Here is an 18,847-nt window from a genome sequence, read left to right on the forward strand (position 1 = left end):
ATTCAGTCTGTGGTCTGATGTTGTTTGTTCTCAGATCAAAGGACTCTCTTTCATAAGTCTTGTAAGTTTGGTTTGGTTTTTAAATAGTCCCTTAATTTCTGTTTATCTGGAAATGATCTAATTTCACCATTATATTTGAACGAGAGTTTTGCAGGATATATTATTCTTGGCTGGCAATTTTTTTCTTTCAAGGTTTTATATATGTCATCCCATTCCCTTCTTGCCTGTATGGTTTCTGATGAATAATCTGAGCTTAGTCTTATTGTTTCTCCTCTGTATGTGACTTTTTGTTTTTCTCCGTATTCTTTGTTTATCTTTGGTTTTTTGTGAATGAGATTATGATATGCCGTGGTGATTTTCTTTTGGGGTCTATCCTGTGTGAAGTTCGTTGAGCTTCTTGGATGGTCAGCTTTTCATCTTTCATGATATTGAGGAAGTTTTCTGTCAGTAGTTCTTCAATGATCCTCTTTGTGTTTTCTGTTTTCTCCCCCTGTTCTGGAACTCTGATCACTGGCAAATTTTTGCTTTTGATTGTATCTCACATAATTCTCAGGGTTTCTTCATTTTTCTTCCTTCTTTTCTCTGATTTTTCCTCAAACAGAGTTGTATCCAAGTGTTTGTCTTCAATTTCGCTGATCCTGTCTTCCATCATTTCATACCTGCTCCGTAACCCTTCTATGACACTGTCCATTTCTGAAATCTTGTTGTTTATCTTTTGGATGTCTAATTGTTATTTCTGTATAATCTCTAGTTGTGAATTTATTTTAGCATTTTGTTCCTGTATTATTTTCTTGAATTCTTCCACTCTTTTTGTCTGTATTTTCCATGAATTTGTCTGCCTTTTCCATGAATTTGTCTATTTTTTCTTGATTTTTGTCTGATTTTTGCTTCAACTCTTGGATAATTCTGAGTATTAGAGATTTGAATTCCCTATCAGGTAGTTCTAGTGCCTTTTCTACTGCTGGAAAGTCAGCTGGTGTTTTATTTTGGACACCTACTGGAACCATCCTGTCTTGTTTTTGTATATGTTTTGACATTGTCTGCTGTCTTCAGGGCATTCAGTAGTTATTTTCCTCATTTATTGATAGTAGATTTGTTTGTTTCATCCTGCTTTTTGTTTTATTTGGTTATGTCTGAGCAGGCTAGCTGTGTTGTTATTTGTTGTTTGCTCATCTGTGGGCAGATACTTTTCACCTCCTTCTCCAATGGGCAGGATCAGTCACTCAGGTATGGTACAGTAGGGCAGGACCAGCCTAAGGGGAGTTGCTGGGATGGGTTGTTTGTGGCATGTAGTAGGGCTGACAGGGTGGAACAGGAATCAGTGCAGGGCAGGTTCTGGTAGGCCATGCCTGTGCTGCTTGGGAGTGTGATGTTCAGCACACAGTGAAGGTAGGCAGGAAGGAGGGGGTAGATTGTGTTGTGTGGAACTAAGATGGGTATGGGAAAGAGGAGAGAGAGGAGAGAGGAACAGGAGCCAAAAACATACACAGAAACAAAAAAGAGTGCTAAGAGAGCTTGTTATTGGAGTGGAGAGATGAGAGACTGAAAAATTTAGAAAAACAAAAATGGAAAAAAAAAAAGAATAAGGATAAAAGAAAAAAATGAATAAATAAAAATTAGAGGAAAAAAAGAGAAAGAAAGAGAAGACCCCAGGGATCCCACCGGTGCAGCTGCTAGGAGTGGGGAAGTTGCTCCCAGGCCGTGAGATACAGCCTTTCTATTTCTAGAAGGTGTAGAGGTGTTACACAGCTCCAGGTAGACAGGAAGAGAAGGTAAGTATAGAGAGACGAGAAACTGAAAATGAAGAAAGACGAAAAGGGAAAAAAAGAGAGAAGAAAACAAGACAAGGAAACAAAACCAAAACCACTGAAACCAAAAAAACAAGAAAAAAGAAATGCCCCCAGAGATGTCACTATGTGTCTGCGCAGAGTAAGGGAGTAGCTCCGAAGCCGCGCAGTACTGCCCGGCTAGAAGGGGCTTCCAAGCCGAGAAAAGAAAACAAAAATCAAAACAGAACAAATGAGAACAAACAAGCAAAAGCCCTGGGGGTCCCACCAGCATGTCAGCACGGGCTGGGAAGCAGTTTCACAGTCGAGTGGTGTTTTGCAGCCTTTCAGGAAGAAGCAAAGATGGCACATGGAGCCAGGTGTTTGAGAGAAAGGAGTGGGAGGCGGTGAGAGGTAAGGAAGAAATCTAAAGAAGCGGAAAAAAGCAAAACCAGCAGCCAACAAATGGCACTCGGGGAGCCAGCCAGTGTGGGCGGGTGGACTCCAAGTGTCACTGGGGTGAAGCCAGTGCTTCCCGGCTAGGAGACTGTGGCTGCAGGAAGCAGAGGAGGCTGAGTGGGGGTGAAGAAGGGTGGATGGTGGGAAAGCATATATCGCTGGTTACCAGTTGTTCTGTCTCCTGCTGGAAGCTCCGTGAAGCTGCTTTCTGGTACCCCCTGTTTGCTGATCTCTGATAGATGTCCAAGATGGTGGATCCGTGCTGCAGTAGCAGATAGGGAACCTCTGCATGTATCTCTCCTTGCTGTCTCTTCTCGGTCAGTTTCTTATTCCATTCAGTGCTTGGCTGAGTTCTTTATCTCTTCATTTGATGCTTAGGGTTTCAGGATTGATGTGTGACTCTGTTTGACTTAGTTTTTCGGATCTTTGTTGTGGTGGGACGGTGTGGTGCTTCTATTACGCTATGTTCTATTTGTAGCTTTTTAAGGAAGCACCATATCATTTCCCAAAATGATTGTACCATTTTGCATTCCCACCAGCAGTGCATAAGAGTTCCAGTCTCCCTGCAGCCCCTCCAGCATTTGTTATTTTCTGGTTTTTTGATTCATGCCAGTAATGTTGGGGTGAGATGGTATCTCATTGTGGTTTTGATTTGCATTTCTCTAATGTCTAGTGATCGCGAGCATTTCGTCATGTATCTGTTAGCTATTTGAATGTCTTCTTTGGTGAAGTATCTGTTCATATTCTTTGCTTATTTTTAAATTGGATTATTTGTCTTTTTGTTGTAGAGGTGTTGGATTTCCCTGTAGATTTTAGAGATTAGGCCTTTGTTGGATTTGTCATAGCCAAAAATTTTTTCCCAGTCTGTAGATTCTCTTTTTACTCATTTGGTGAAGTCTTTTGAGGAGCATAAGCATTTAATTTTTAGAAGATCCCAGTTATCTAGCTTGTCTTCTGGTGTTTATGTATTATTAGTTATGGATTGTATCCTGTTAATGCCGTGTATTAGGGCCTCTAGTGTTGACTCTATTTTTTCTTCTATTCCCTTTATAGTTTTTGGTTTTATACTTAGGTCTTTGATACATTTTGAATTAGTTTTTGTGTATGGTGTGAGGTATGGGTCCTGTTTCATTTTTTTGTAGATGGTCATCCAGTTTTGCCAGCACCATTTGTTAAAAAAACTGTCTTTTCCCCATTTGATGGACTTTGGGCCTTTGTTGAAGATCAGATGACTGTAGGTGGATTGATTTATCTATAAGTTCTCAATTCTGTTGCATTAGTCAATGTATCTGTTGTTGTAGCAGTACCAGGCTGTTTTGACTACCATAGCTGTATAGTAGGTTCCGAGGTCAGATAGTAGTGTGAGTTGTTCTACTTTATTCTTCTTCTTCAATAGTGCTTTACATATCTAGGGCCTCTTTCCTCTCCATGTAAAGTTAATGTTTAGTTTTTCCATCTCTTTAAAGAATGCTATGGGTATTTGGATCAGGATTGAATTGTATTTGTAGATTGCTTTGGGTAGAATTGACATTTTTACAATTTTGAGTCTCCCTATCCATGAGCATGGTATGTTTTTCCATTATGTAGATCTCTTTTGGTTTCTTGCAGTAGTGTTTTGTAGTTTTCTCTGTATAGGTCTCTTACATCCCTGGTTAGATTTATTCCTAAGTTTTTTTTTTTTTAGGGACTATTATAAATATTGTTTTCCTGATTTCCTTCTCGTCATTCTCTTTGTTGGTGTATAGGAATGCAACTGATTTTTGTATGTTTATCTCATGTCCTGCTACTCTATTGAATCTTTCTATTAGTTCCAGTAGTGTTCTTGTGGAGTATTTGAGTTTTCTATGTATAGTATTATATCATCCACAAACAGTGACAGTTTTACTGCTTCCTTACCAATTTGGACACCCTTTATTACTTTTTCTTGCCTTATTGCTCTAGCTAGGACTTGTAGCACAATGTTAATAGAATTGGTGATAAAGGACATCCTTGTCTTGTTTGTGTTCACAAGGGGAATTATTTCAGCCTTTCTCCATTAAGAATGATGTTGGCTGTTGGTTTTGTATAGATGCCCTTTATTATGTTGAGGAATTTCCCTTCTATTCCTTTTTTATTGAGAGTTTTTATCAGGAGTGGGTGTTGGACACAGTAATGCCTTTACTGCATCGATTGAGATGGTCATGTAATTCTTTTATTTATGTGGTAAATTACATTGATTTTCTAATGTTGACCCATCATTGCATACCTGGTATGAATCCCACTTGCTCGTGGTATATTATTTTTTTGATATAATGCTGAATTGTATTGGCTAGAATTTTGTTGAGAATTTTTCCATCTATATTCATGAGAGATATTGGTCTGTAATTTTCTTTTTTTGGTGACTTTGCCTGGTTTGGGTATCAGGGTTATGCTGGCTTCATAGAATGTATTCCGAAGTATTCCTTCTTTTTCTATGTTCTGAAATAGTTTGAGTGGTACTGGTGTAAGCTTTTCTCTGAATGGTAGAATTCTTCAGTGAAGCTATCTGGGCTGGGGCTTTTTTTTTTTGTTGGGAGTTTTTTTTTTTTTTTTTTAAATTACCTTTTCAGTTTCTTTTGTTATAGGTCTGTTCAGATTTTCAACTTCAGTTTGTGTTAGTTTGGGTAGGTACTGTGTTTCTAGAAATTTGTCCATTTCCTCTAGGTTTTCATATTTGTTGAAGTATAGTTTTTCATAGTACTCTGTTATGATCCTTTTTATTTCAGTTGGGTCTGTTTTAATGTCCCCCATTTCATTTCTTATTTAGGTTTTTTGTTTTTCTTTTGTCAATTTGGCCAGTGGTTTGTGATTTTGTTGATCCTTTCAAAGAACCAAATTTTGGTTTTGTTGATTCTTTCTGTTGTTTTTCTATTCTCTATTTCATATATTTTTTCCTTATCTTTATTATTTCCTTTTTTCTAGTGGCTGTGGGCTTCTTTTGCTGTTCTCTTTCTGTTTGTTCTAGTTGTATAGGTAATGTTTTGATTTTGTCTCTTGCTTCTTTTTTGATATGTGCATCTATTGCTGTAAAGTGACCTTTGAGCACTGCCTTTGCTGCGTCCCAAAGGTTTTGGTATGATGTGTTTTCATTCTCGTTTGATTCTATGAATTTGTTTATTCCGTCTTTGACTTCTTCCATTACCAAGTGGTTTTTAAACAGGGTGTTACTCAGTTTCCATGTAATTGATTTTTTTCTTGCTCTTCCTGTTACTAATTTCTGTTCTCATGGGGTTGTGGTCAGAGAAGATACTTTGTATTATCTCAGTGTTTTGGATTTTGTTGAGGGCTGCTTTGTGGTCTAAGATGTCGTCTATTCTGGAAAATGTTTCATGTGTGTTGGAAAAGAATGTGTACTTTGCAGCTGTTGGGTGGAGTGTTCTATATATGTCTATGAGGTCAAGTTGGTTGACTGTGGCCTTTAGATCTTCTGTATCTTTGTTGAGTTTCTTTCTAGATGTTCTGTCCTTTACTGAGAGTGGTGTGTTGAAGTCTCCTACTATTATTTTGGAACTATCAATTTCTCTTTTCAGTGCTGTTAGAGTTTGTTTTACGCATTTTGGAGCCCTATCACTGAGTGCGTAAGTATTATTATGGTTATGTCTTCATGGTGGATTGTCCCTTTAATCGTTATATAATGCCCTTCTTTGTCTTTTATGGTGAATTTTGTTTTAAAGTCTATTTTATCTGAGATTAGTATTGCCACTCCTGCTCTTTTTTAGTAGTTGTTTGTTTGATATATTTTTTTCATCCTTTGATTTTTGTCTTAGTCATCTAGTGCTGCTGTAACAGAAATACCACAAGTGGATGGCTTTTAACAAAGAGAAGTTTATTCTTTCACAGTCCAGTAGGCTACAAGTCCAAATTCAGGGCGTCACCTCCAGGGGAACGCTTCTCCATTGGCTCTGGAGGAAGGTCTGTGTCATCAGTCTTCCTTTGGTCTGGGAGCTTCTCTGCATAGGAAACTCAGGTCCAAAGGATGTGCTCTGCTCCCGGCACTGCCTTCTTGGTGGTATGAGGTTCCCATGTCTCTCTGCTTGCTTCTGTCTTTTATATCTTAAAAGAGATTGGCTTACTTCATCTTAAGTGAGAATAACAGCACAATTAGAAGAGCGTAGTCAATGTCACTTAAATGTGTATGTAAAAAAATTTTTTGAAATGGCGTATCTTTGGCTATGTGTATTTTCACCAAAAAAAAAAAAAAAAGTTGAGAATTTAGAGGGTTAAAATGTTGTGGGGTTGTTAACCAATGTCAAAAACAGCATGTGTGTTACTGTTACATGAGAAACTATCTGTTCTGTAAGCCTTCACCTGAAGTACAATAAAATATTAAAAAAAAAAGTAAAAAAGAGATTGGCTTAAGATACTACCTAATAGTGATGGTTAAGACTGTGTGTCAACTAGGCTGGGCCATGATTCTCAGTGTTTTAATGTAATCACTCCCATGATTGAATATACTATGAGTAGCCAGTCAGATGAAAGGGAGTCTCCTTGGGGGTGTGGCCCGCTTCTGAATATAAGCAGACATTCTGGCTTTTTGCTCTGTCTGGATCCTGCGGCTGCTTCCTGTCGTCTCATCTCCTGTTCTTCGGACTTGAGCTGTCAGCTTATCTGCTGAACCTGGGATTCATCGATGTGCACAGCCTGTGAACGGGAGCCCTGCTCTCCAACCTGCTGATCTTGGGCTTGCCAGCTTCTGTGGCTGTGTGACTTGGGAGGGGCCTCTACCCTGATCCACAGACTTGGGACGTTCAAGCCTCTAGAATCGTGTGAGCTGTTTCCTTGATATAATCTCTCTATATATATTTATACACTTTACTGGTTTTGCTTCTCTAGAGAACCTAGCCTAAGACACTAATCTTGTAAACCTCATCAATATAACTGCCACTAATCCATCATATTATAGCATAGTGATAGCATTTACAACACATAGGGAAATCACATCAGATCATAAAATGGTAGATAATCATACAATACGGGGAATCATGACCTAGCCAAGTTGACAGATATTTTGGGGGGACACAATTCAATCCAGGACAATTTTTAATAAATTTGTATCTTTGTTTCTAAGGTGTGTCTCTTGTAGACAGCTTATTGATGGGTCCTGTTTTTTATCCATTATGACTCTATGTCTTTTTATAGGTGCATTTAAGTCATTTACATTCAGTGTAATTATTGATAGGTGTGAGTTTATGGCTGTCATTTTGTAGTGCTTTTTTTGTGGTGCTGATGGTTTCTTTGTTCCTGTTACTCTTCTGTACTGATTTCCTTTTGTTTGTGTATTTTTTTTGTTTCTTTCGTTTTTGTATATTTTGTATTTACTGAGAGTGTATATTTTTCGTCTTTATTTTGATGAGTAGGTTTGTTAACTTTCTTTGTGTTTACCTTGAAATTTACCCTTATCTTCCTTAGTTTAAAACAGTCATTTATTACTTGATAACGCCTTGACTTGCTCTCCATTTGAAAGTTACACCATTTATTCCTTCTTTTATTGTTCCGTTATTGTTGTCATTTACAGAATGATGTTTCTGGTTCCCTGTTGTAAATTTTTTAGTTTTGTTTTATCCTTGAGAGTTCATTATCTAGGTTGATATCTGGCTGATGCTGTCTTATTTGCTAGATTCAGGTTATTGTCTGATGTTGTTGGTTTTCTAACCAAAGGACTCCTTTTAGTAATTCTTGTAAGTTTGGTTTGGTTTTTACATATTCCTTTAATTTCTGTGTATCTGGAAATGTCCTAATTTCATTATCATTTTTGAGTGAGAGATTTGCAAGTTATATTATTCTTGGTTGACAGTTTTTAGCTTTCAAGATTTTATATATGTCATCCCATTGCCTTCTTGCCTGCATGGTTTCTCTCAAGTAATCAGAGCTTAGTTTTATTGTTTCCCCTTTGTATGTGACTTTTAGTTTTTTTGAGCTGCTTTCAGGATTCTTTCTTTGTTTTTGCTTTTAGCAAGTGTGATTATGATATGTTTTTCTTTTGGGATCTAACCTATATGGAGTGCATTGAGCTTCTTGAATAGTCGGCTTTTGGTCATTTGTGATATTAGGGAAGTTTTCTGTCAGCAAATCTTCAGTGATCCTCTCTCTGTTTTCTGTTTTCTCCCCATGTTCTGGAACTCCGATCACATGCAGATTTTTGGTTTTGATTGTATCCCACATCCTTCTCAGGATTTCTTCATTTTTCTTCATTCTTTTTTCTGATTTTTCCTCAAAGTGGTATCCAAGGATTTGTCTTCAGTTTCGCTGATCCTGTCTTCAAATATGCTCCTAAAACTTTGTATTGCACTATTTCTGAAATCTTATTTTTTATCTTTTGGATTTCCAATTGCTGTTTTTGCATTTCTAGTTTTTTTTTGACATTTTGTTTCTGTATTATTTTCCTGATTTCTTCCATTGTTTTGTCTGTCTTTTCCATGATTTTGTCTATTTTTTCCTTATCTTTGTTTGCATTTTTCTTCATCTGTTGGAGAACCCTGAAGATTAGAGTTCTGAATGCCCTATCAAGTAGTTCCAGTGCCTTTTCTTCTAGCAGAAGGTCATCTGGTGTTTTATTTTGGTCGCTTTCTGGAATCCTCCTCTCCTATTTTTTTAAAAATATATTTTGATGTTGTCTGCTGTCTCTGGGACATTCAGGAATTATTTTCTTCATTCATTGATTGTAGTTTGATTGTTTTGTCCTGCTTTTTTGTTTTATTTGGTTATGTATGGGCAGGTGAGCTTGGTGTGTTTTGTTGCTTGCTTGCCTGTGGGCATGAGATTTCTCACCACATTGTCCACGTGGGTAGGGCTGGTCACTCAGCTATGGTGCAGCGGGGCATGTCCAACGGGGTTGGAGAGGCATGGATGGGTGGTCTGCGGTAGGAACTGGGGATCACGGGGCGGGGCTGGGGAGCAGTTCGGGGCAGGGTCCTGGGGACTGTATCAGTACAGCTTGGGGACGTGGCACTTGGCACACAGTACAGATAAACAGGAGAGAAAGGAGAGGACATGATATGCATATCTAAGTGGATGGGTGAAAGAAGAGAAAGAAGGGAGAGTAACAAAGGCAAAATAGATAAAGAAAGGCAAAAAAATGAAATAAAAAAATAAAAAGAAAAAAGTAAATAAAATGGCGGTGTGGTAGGATTTTGTGGGTGGTGGTGGGGCAGACCTGGTGAGGCCATGTGCTGGTGGCTCTCTAGCTGAGTGGTGTGGCTCGGCCTGTTCAGAAGCCGCATGGGTGGTGCATGGTGCTAGGTGGGTGGGAGAAAGGAAATAATAGAGGGGAAATAGAAGAAACCAGCAATCAAATAAACACAAAAAAATAAAAATAATAACAACATCAAAAAATATGGTGGTGGGTGCACTGGCCATCGGGGTGGGGCAGAATTGGGGTGGCAGCGAGCTGATGTCTCTCTTGCCGGGTGGCACGGCACAGCCTGTCAGGAAGGGACGGAGGCAGCGAAAGGCCTAGGTGGGAGGGAGATGGAAAAGGAGAAGGGGAAAGATAAAGAAAAATATAAAATTCGTGCTGAGGGTGCTGGCCTGTGGTGGTGGCACAGACCCGGGGAGACCGTGTGCCAGAGGCTCTGCAGCCAAGCGGTACAGCACAGCCCACCAAGAAGTTGAGGATGATGCATGGGGCTGAGTGGGTGGGAGAGAGAGAAAAGGTAGGAAAGGAGAGAAAGAGGAGAAACAAAAAAACAAAAACAAAAACAAAACAAAAAAAAAATGAAGGAAAAAGAAAAGACCAAACAAACAATAAAATGGCGCTGAGGGAGCTGGTCATTGACAGCTGCACAGACCCAGGGAGGCCAGAAGCAGTGACTCTCCAACTGAGTTGTGCAGTACGGCCCCTCCAGAATGGGCTGGGGTGGTGGTGCACAAGGCTGGGTGGGTGGGAGAAAGGAAAGGAAGTGAAAGAGAGAGAAAAAAATGAAAAAAAAGAAAGGGGGGAAAAAAAAAGAACAAAGCGAACAAACCAAAAAATTACAGCCCGTCAAGAAGGGGAGGGGATGGTACACGGGGCTAGCTGGGTGGAAGAAAGGAAAGGAAGGAAGAGCGAGAGAGAGTGAAGCAACATAAAAGGCCAAAAACAAAACAAAACAAAACAAAAAAAAGAACAAAGCGACCAAATCAAAAAATCACAGCCCATTAATAAGGGGAGGGGATGACATACAGGACTAGCTGGGCAGGAGAAAGAAGAGGAAGGAAGGGAGAGAGAGAAAAACAACAAAAAAGCAAAAAAAAACCAAGCTATCAAACCTGTCAAGAAGGGGAGGGGACGGCACACCTGGCTAGCTGGATGGGAGAAAGACTGAGAAGGAAGGGAGAAAGAGAAAAGCAGCAAAACAAACAAAATCTCATCAAACAAACAAACAAAAATACAAACCAAAAAATAAAGCAAAACAAATAAGCAAACAAAAAATTGGTGCTAAAGGGGCCAGCTGCTGGGGGCAGGGTGGACCCTGGTAGCAGTGAGCTAGTATCTCTCCAGCCACGCAACCATGGCCTGTTGGCAAGCAGCAGAGCCCTCACAGAGGTAAAAAGGATGAGGGGTGGGAAAGGTTATATCCCTGGTTACCAGGTGCTATGTCTCTTGCTAGGAACTCCGTGAAATTGCCTTCCCGTACACCCTGTCCAGTGTTCTTTGGCGGCTCTAGCCCAAGATGGTGAATCCAGCCACATTAGCTGGTATGGGTTCTTCACTCCGTAGCTCTCCTCATTCTCTGTTCTCTGTCAGTTTCTTATTGCATTTGGTGCTTGATCGAGTTCTTTATTCCTTCATTTGGTCCTTAGGGTTCCAGGCTTGACGTTTGTATCTGTTTTACCTAGTTTTTTGGGTCTTTGCTGCAGAGGGATGGCATGGTGCTTCTGTCTGTAGTGCCACGTTGGCTCCACCTCCAGTTAACCTGGAAATTCTTTTAGGTTAGAAATGTATTCCTATATTAGGCAAATATTCATATTTTAAAAGTTTTTAGTGTGTGTAAATATTAGTGTTTATACTGCTTTTGAGTTAAATATTTAATGTCAGGGAGATTTTTATCTAATAAATATAAATTTATTAACTTTCAGTATAAACTTAAAAATGAAGAAAGATGCTATTTATTGTAATTATCCCCACTGTAAAACTGTAGTATTTTGTTCTAAACAGATTTTGTACCAAACACATGTGATGATGAAAAAAGATATAAAATAGTAAGTCAAGCCAGTATTGGGATGTTTAGTTTACACAAGTTGTTGCAGACTCTAAACCCATTACTGGATCCTAGGCAAAAGCGGTTGTAAGTAAATTTTAAATCTACTAATTAAATCTGTATGAGAATATATTTTATAGTTGTCATTTTTTGAAAAGCATTGTTATATTTTAGTCTTTTTTTTCATGAGGGCATTTCAAGGTACATATTTTTCTCTAATACAATGTTGGCTTTTTTCCTTAGTTAATTTGGATAAAGTGTTTTCCTATGTATGCTTTTTAGATACTGTGAAATTTTAGTTTATTTCTTCTTTAATCCCAGCGTTATTTGTGACTGTGTTTCTTAATTTCCAAATAGTTAATTATTTTGTCCATATTTTTACAATCAAAAGAATGTGTTTGGTAAAATCTCTACTATTCAAAATGTGTTAGGGTTGCTTTGTGGTACAACATGATACATTTCTGGACATTTTTTATGGTCATACAAAAAAATGTATATTTGCTAATCAAAGGTTTTAATATATATCAAATTTAGTGTATTGATTTTATTATTCAAGCCCTCTATAACCCCATTTTTTAATGTATTTGATAAGTTTGATTCTTAAAAAATATGTATTAAAATCTCCCACTTTAATTGTATTTTTATCAAGTTATTTTTTCTAATTGTTTTAAATGTATGTTTTGTTGCCAGATCATTGGCACGTACAGGTTTTTTTACTTGTGTCTTCCTAAAAAAATTGTGACTTTTATCTGAATATAATGGCCCCCTTTATCCTATTTAATACTTTTAACACTCAATTTCAACTTATCTGATGTTAATATTGCCATTAATGCTTTCTTTTTGTTGAGTTTGTGTTAAATCTCATTTAATTTTTTACCTTTCTGTGTCATTTTTAAAGTGTATTTCTTGTAAAAACAAAACATGTAGCCAGGTTTTAACCCAATCTTAAATGTTTTCATTTATTATAACAATGAGTAAACTTGATTGTATTTCTTTTAGCTTATGGTATACTTTACTTTTTTTTTTTTCTTTCTTTGTTCTGTCTTGAGCTGTTCATCCATTTCCCCACTGTTATTTGGAAACTACTGCATTTTTTTTATTCCACTCTTCTGCCATTTTCTCTACTATTATGTGAAACCAGTTTCCAAATATTTTTGCTCACTAAGATTCTATTTGCCCATTGCTTTCTCTCTAAAGATGAGACCTTTAGAATGCTTTTATGTTTTTATCTATAATTACTCAACTGCTAGACTCTGGTAAGACAGTTCAGTATTTTGAACTTCAGACTGTTATTAGGTTTTCCCTTGGAGCACATCTCATCTATTTTAAGAGTCTTTGCTTTCAGCACCTACCCTGCCCCCAGACATATACTCATTTTGAGTCATTTCACTGCTTATCACCATTTTCTTCTCATGGTTCCACATCTTGAAGTCTCTGACTTGATTACTTCCTCATATATTTCACTCAGATGGGGTATATAGGTGATATATTGTCCAAATCCTTCCATAACCATTAGTATTTTTATTTTACTGTTACAGATGAGTGGTATTTAGTGTATTAGAGTATGAATTCAGCTGCATATGACAGAAAGCCGAAATACAGTAGCTTGAACAAGATGTACTTTTCTCTCGTATAAAATTGTGGCAGTAGAAAATTCAGGGCTGGTATGGAAGCTTAACGTTTGTCTGGGTCCCACATGACTTCTAGCTTTCGTTTCTACCATCCATAGATATGGTCCTCATGGTCTGAGATGGGCTGCATCTCTCTCATCCCTAGTCTATGTGGCAGCATGGGGAAAGAAGAAAAGAGACTAGTCTCCAATGTTGAAGGATACATTTCACAATTTATACACATCACTACTCTCATTTCACTTTACCCATCCCATTGCCATCGAGTTGATTCTGACTCATAGCAGCCCTATAGGACAGAGTAGAACTGCTCTATAGGGTTTCCAAGGCTGTAAATCTTTACAGAAGCAGACTGCCACTCCTACAGAATGGCTGGTGGGTTCAAATCGCCAACCTTCTGGTTAGAAGCCGAGCGCTTTAACCACTGCACCACCAGGGCTCCTTCATTTCACATTAACCAGTATTTAATCTTATGACCATATCTAGTGTGGTGGCCATATATGTATCATTTTAGCTAAGCCGGACTTACGTTTCCAAGAGTGCCCTTCCCTGCAGTTGCTGATTAGGTTGGCCACAAGAGAAATTTGTGAGATCTGGAAGGCAGAAGTAAAGCAGCAGTATGTTTACATTAAGAAGGCTGGTATAGGGTCAGGCAGTGGTACAGCTCACACATGTTGTCATTAATCTGCTGGCTCATCTTGTTGACATGGGGAAGCAACCAGGGCCACAGCTTCTCCAGCTCCCTCTGAATCACCTCCTCCAGCTTCTCTGAATCCCGGGCCAGGGGCACATCCAGCTTGGCAGTGAAGGGCACAAGCTTATCTCGTAGTTTACCTGCATCATTGAGCTTGGAAGCCTGAGAAATAGACATGGTTTTAGTTTGTCTTTGTGGGCTCCAGTTTGTCCTTGCTCTCTCCCATTTCATGTCCAGCTTTCTTTTATGACTGCAGTATCTTTTCTGCTGACCTTGGGTCCAACACCAGATGCAGAGCAACAACATTACATATATTGCTTAACCATCTCCAAAAGTTGTGTAAGTTCAGATTCCTAAAGTAAATCCCTTTTTTTTATGACAGTCGGTGATTCTGTTTCTCTGATTGAAATGTAACTGATATACCCAGTCAGGAAAGTTTTCTTCTCTTACTTATTTAAGTATTGCCTTTCCCGTATCAATTTCTTTTTGTGCTTCTCATCCCCTATTATTTGCATTTTATTAACCCTCAATCAGTTCTCCAAGTGATATTTCTTCTACTTGATTTTCCAGGCAACTATATTCGAGTCTCAAGAGTAACCATCTTCTCTCTCAATTCATCTACTGAATTTCCACCCATTAACAGGGTGGATAAAACCAAAAAAACCCAGACCTATTGCCGTTGAGTCAATTCCGACTCATAGCGACCCTATAGGACAGAGTAGTACTGCCCCATAGGATTTCCAAGGAGCACCTGGTGGATTTGAACTGCCGACCTTTTGGTTAGCAGCTGTAGTTCTTAACCACTATACCACCAGCGTTTCCAACTGGGTAGATAAGTCGTTTTAATTTAGGCACAAAATATTTAAAACCTATGTACCTGCAGACTTAATCTATATTCTCCAGACTGGCTTTTATCTGTAATAAAGCTGGAATTTTTATGTCCCTCTGTCTATTGTGTGATGTCTGATATATTCTGAACTTAGGTTGAGGAAAAAAGGGTACATGGTTATTTTTTTTAAATAATAGAGTAAATAATAGACAACTTTGTAATGTTTATATTTAGTTACTCAAAATTAAGTATCTTATGTATGTATATGAAAAAGCATGAGTGATAAGCTGAGTATGTTTATTATTACATAAAATATTAAGATATTGATTGAATCACTAGACTCTGAGCACCTTGAGGCAGTGACCACATTTCATTCATTTTTGTCTCTAGTGCATTTGCTGGAAGATAACATATTTCTCCTTCCATCTGCCCCCAAAATAAAAAATTTTACCCTGTATCCAGTAGAACAAGATCCCAGCTGGAAGAAGGCAAGTCATAATAGTGATTTTATTGCCCCCAGACAGTAATAAAAAATACCACTAAGATAAAGATAAAAATTTTACATCACATTTGTGGTTTTCTTAATTAGTTTAATTTTAAAAATATATTGGTAATACAGTCACATAGTTCAAAATCAAAGTGATATGAAAATATATTTATTAAGCAATGTTGCTCCCACCCTTGTTTCCACCAATTTTGTACACCTTTACCTTGCAGAGCTCTCTCATTTTTTAACAAATATTTATTGGGTACCTAGGTGCTCAGTATGTGCAAGGCACTGTTCTAAGTGTAAGGGTAGAGTATTGAATAAAACGGCCCAAAATGCGTGCCCTCTTGGAGCTTGCTTCTGGTGGGAGAGACCATCAATAAAATAAATAAGTTATACAATATATTAGGAGATAAGTACTATGGAAAAAAAGAATAAAGGATAGGAAATACAGGAAAAGGGGACCTTTGCAGTTTTTAAAAGGATGGTTAGTAAAGACCTTACTTAAGCAAAGGCTTGAAGGAGTTGGAGGAGCAAGCCATGCAGACATCTGGGGGAAGAGCACTACAGGCAAGGGAACAGCCTGTGCAAAGGCCCTGAGGTGGGAGTGTGCATTGTATGTTTAAGGAATAGCAGAAAAGGCCAGTGTGGCTGTAGCAGAGTGAGCAAGGGAATAGTAGGAGATGACGTCAGAAGGTAAAAGGCAGGAGGCTTCAGAAAGTGTTAAACTTTTGTATAACTTAAAATACATGTAACAATGTTAAGAAATATAATTTAATGTATCTAAAGATAGGTTTAAGGTTAAGAACTCTTTAATTTTTATCCTTTTAAATATCGATTAATTTTTCATACTTTCAGGCAAATAAAGTTTTATTGTATTGGATAAGGTATTTGGAATGCATTATTTTGAGCTTAAGATAATTTTTAAAATGTACTCCAAAACCTGTTACATAATAAGAATGGAAACTCTTTTGGTATTATGAAGACAGATCAATATTTATCCTATAAGCTAATTGTATATAGTGATGTTTCAGAAGTGATGTGGTATCATCTGCAGTGTTATAAATGTTTAAGATAATAAATTTATATTGACAGTTTTGTTGAAGATATGATATATAATTAAGCCACTAAGCGAGAATCAGTAGCATGTAATCTCCATGCTGTTTAACACATGAGGAGGTTCACTTTGTTCTTATAAAACGTAATTCAAGAATGTTAATTTTAAATCAAGGTTTAATTGTCCTTCATTTTTTTTTCCCTCATAGAGCTGCTCAGATTCTTGACGGGTACCCTGTTATTTACTATACAAGGTTTGTCATTTTTGAATGCAGTTGTTAAAGCATCCTGGTTGTTTTGAGGACAATTCTTAGAAAAGAAAGAATTTTAATAACAAGTAGAAGTGATATTTCTCCTTTTAGATTTAGAGAATTGTTCAAAGCCAAATTGGGATTACTTGGAGAAAAGGAGGGCAATGCTGATGAAATTGTGTTTCTCTTACGTGTGAGTTTATCATTTTGTGGGTTTTTTTTCTGATTAACATTTGAATTACTATGCAACACATTTTTGAATAATTTATATGTATAATTATTTTCATTAGCTCATGGAAAAAACAGAAGCTGATTTTACAATGACATTTTGGCAGCTCAGTGAGATTATTCAAATCCAGTTATTGGAGCTCAACATTCCTCAGGTATTAATTTATGACATTTGGCTTTTTTTTTTAAGTCAGTTTTTTAATAGCTTCATTGAAGTATAATGTATGTACTGTAGAATTCAACTTGTCTTAAGTGTACAGTTCACTGATTTTAGTTATTACAGAGTTGTTCAGTTACGATTACAATCCAATTTTAGAACATTTCCATCACTCTAAAAAGATCTCTTATGTCCATTTCCAGTCAATCCCTGTTTCCACTCCCAGCCTCAAGCAACTACTAATTTATTTTCTGTCTCTAAAGGTTTTCATTTTCCGGATATTTCATATAAATGGACTCATACCATATATGGTCTTTGGTGTATGGCTTCCTCACTTCGCATATTTTTGAGGTTCATCCAGGTTGTATCCTCTATCAGTAGTTCTTTATATTACAGAGTAATATTCAATTGTATGGACATACCACATATTGCTTATCCATTTACCAGCTGGTAAATATCTAGCTTGTTTCTACTTTTTGGCTATTATGAATAATGCTGTTGTGAACATTCATGAATAAGTTTTTTTTTCATGGATATTGTTTTATTTCTTTTGGTTAGATACGTAGGAATGGCATTTCTGAATTAGTTGGTAAATTTATGTTTAACTTTTTAAGAAACTACCAAACTGTTTCCCAAGTGACAGCAGTGCTAATACATTGCATTCATGGAATAATACAGGAATTACTAGAAGACTCATTTATTGTAGATTTTCTAAAAGTTAGATCTGTATATAAAATCTTTTATATTGCAGTCATTGTTCCCGAGATTAAAACCCAGCCTAATTTTTTTTAAATTTCAACTTCGTCATTATAATTCATGACATTCCTTGTACAGTTTACTATTAATCTCTTTTTGATTTGAATTCAACCTCACTTAGGCACTTATTCAGCAAATATTTATTGAGAACTCACTGTTATTGAAAACTTATTCTGGGTCAGGAACTATACAAAATGCTTTAGAAAATAATGAAAATGATAGTAATAATATTGAGAGCTAATATTTATCAAGGGCTTATTATGTGCCAGGCACTATTTTTAGCATTTTCTATGTATTCTCTGTGTCATAACATATAAAGTAGGTACCATTGTTATCTCTATCTTACTCATAAAAGAAACTGAGGCATAGAGAGGTTAAGTAACTTGCTTTGGGTTCCACAGTAGTAAGTAGTATACAAACACTGGCAGCCTTCTCCAGAGCCCATGCTCTGAACCCCTATGCTATACTGCATCTTTCTCATGTAATCCTGTCAACTACCCTGAGAGATAGGTATTATAATTTCTGTCTTACAAATGGGAAAATCAAGGCTCCAGGAGAAGTAATTTGCCCAGAGACACAAGCTAGTAAGTGACCTGCCAGGTCTGATGCAAAGCCCATAGGTATTCTTAACTAGTTGGCTAACTAGTTTCATGCCAGGCACTTTGATAGACACTTGGGATCTGAGGCTGAATATGACATGATCCCTGCCTTCAAGGAACTCATAGTCTAGAAGCAAAGTCTGACACATGTACAAATAATTATACCATACTGATAACTGATAGGGTATAAATACGAGAGAATTGAGAATGCTGACTAATCCTGCCAAAAGAGTAAGGGAAAAACTCACAAAGGAGGTGACAGCTGAAGGAGTCATGAACATAAACATAAGTAAGACATTAGAAGGCAGAAAAAAGGGGAAAGACATTCCTGGAAAAGGAAGCAGCACCTGCAATGCAGGAAAATATTAGTAGAGAATGGAGAGTAGTTTGGGTTGTATCTTGAAGGCAATGAGTAACTATTTGGTTTCCTGCTGGGGAGTAGCATGATCAGAATTACATTTTAGGAAAGATAACTCTGTTAACTTTTTTTGTCGGGGGAGAAACTAAAAGTAGGGAGGACAGCCATGAGGCCAATGCTATAGTTCAAGCGAAAGATTTTTAAAAAAAGATAGATTAAAAGGCACTGGGAATGAAGAAAAAGTATATAAGGTGGAACCAATAGGACTTGAAGTGAGAATTATAAATCATGATCTTTTGTTAAGGTTGGCTTTCCTAGTCTGGCTTTTAGGAATTCCATTCCTTCAAATGCTTGAATTCTATTGGAGAATGAATCTCTGGCC

The 18,847-nt window shown here is 37.4% G+C and overlaps 1 pseudogene; it reads left to right on the forward strand.

The window, feature by feature from the left end:
* LOC105756496 (UPF0061 protein ETA_18310-like) overlaps positions 1-18,847 on the forward strand; it is a 67,808-nt pseudogene that overhangs the window by 31,799 nt on the left and 17,162 nt on the right.

Source organism: Trichechus manatus, unplaced genomic scaffold (genome assembly GCF_000243295.1).
Source record: "Trichechus manatus latirostris isolate Lorelei unplaced genomic scaffold, TriManLat1.0 scaffold00075, whole genome shotgun sequence".
NCBI lineage: Eukaryota > Metazoa > Chordata > Mammalia > Sirenia > Trichechidae > Trichechus > Trichechus manatus.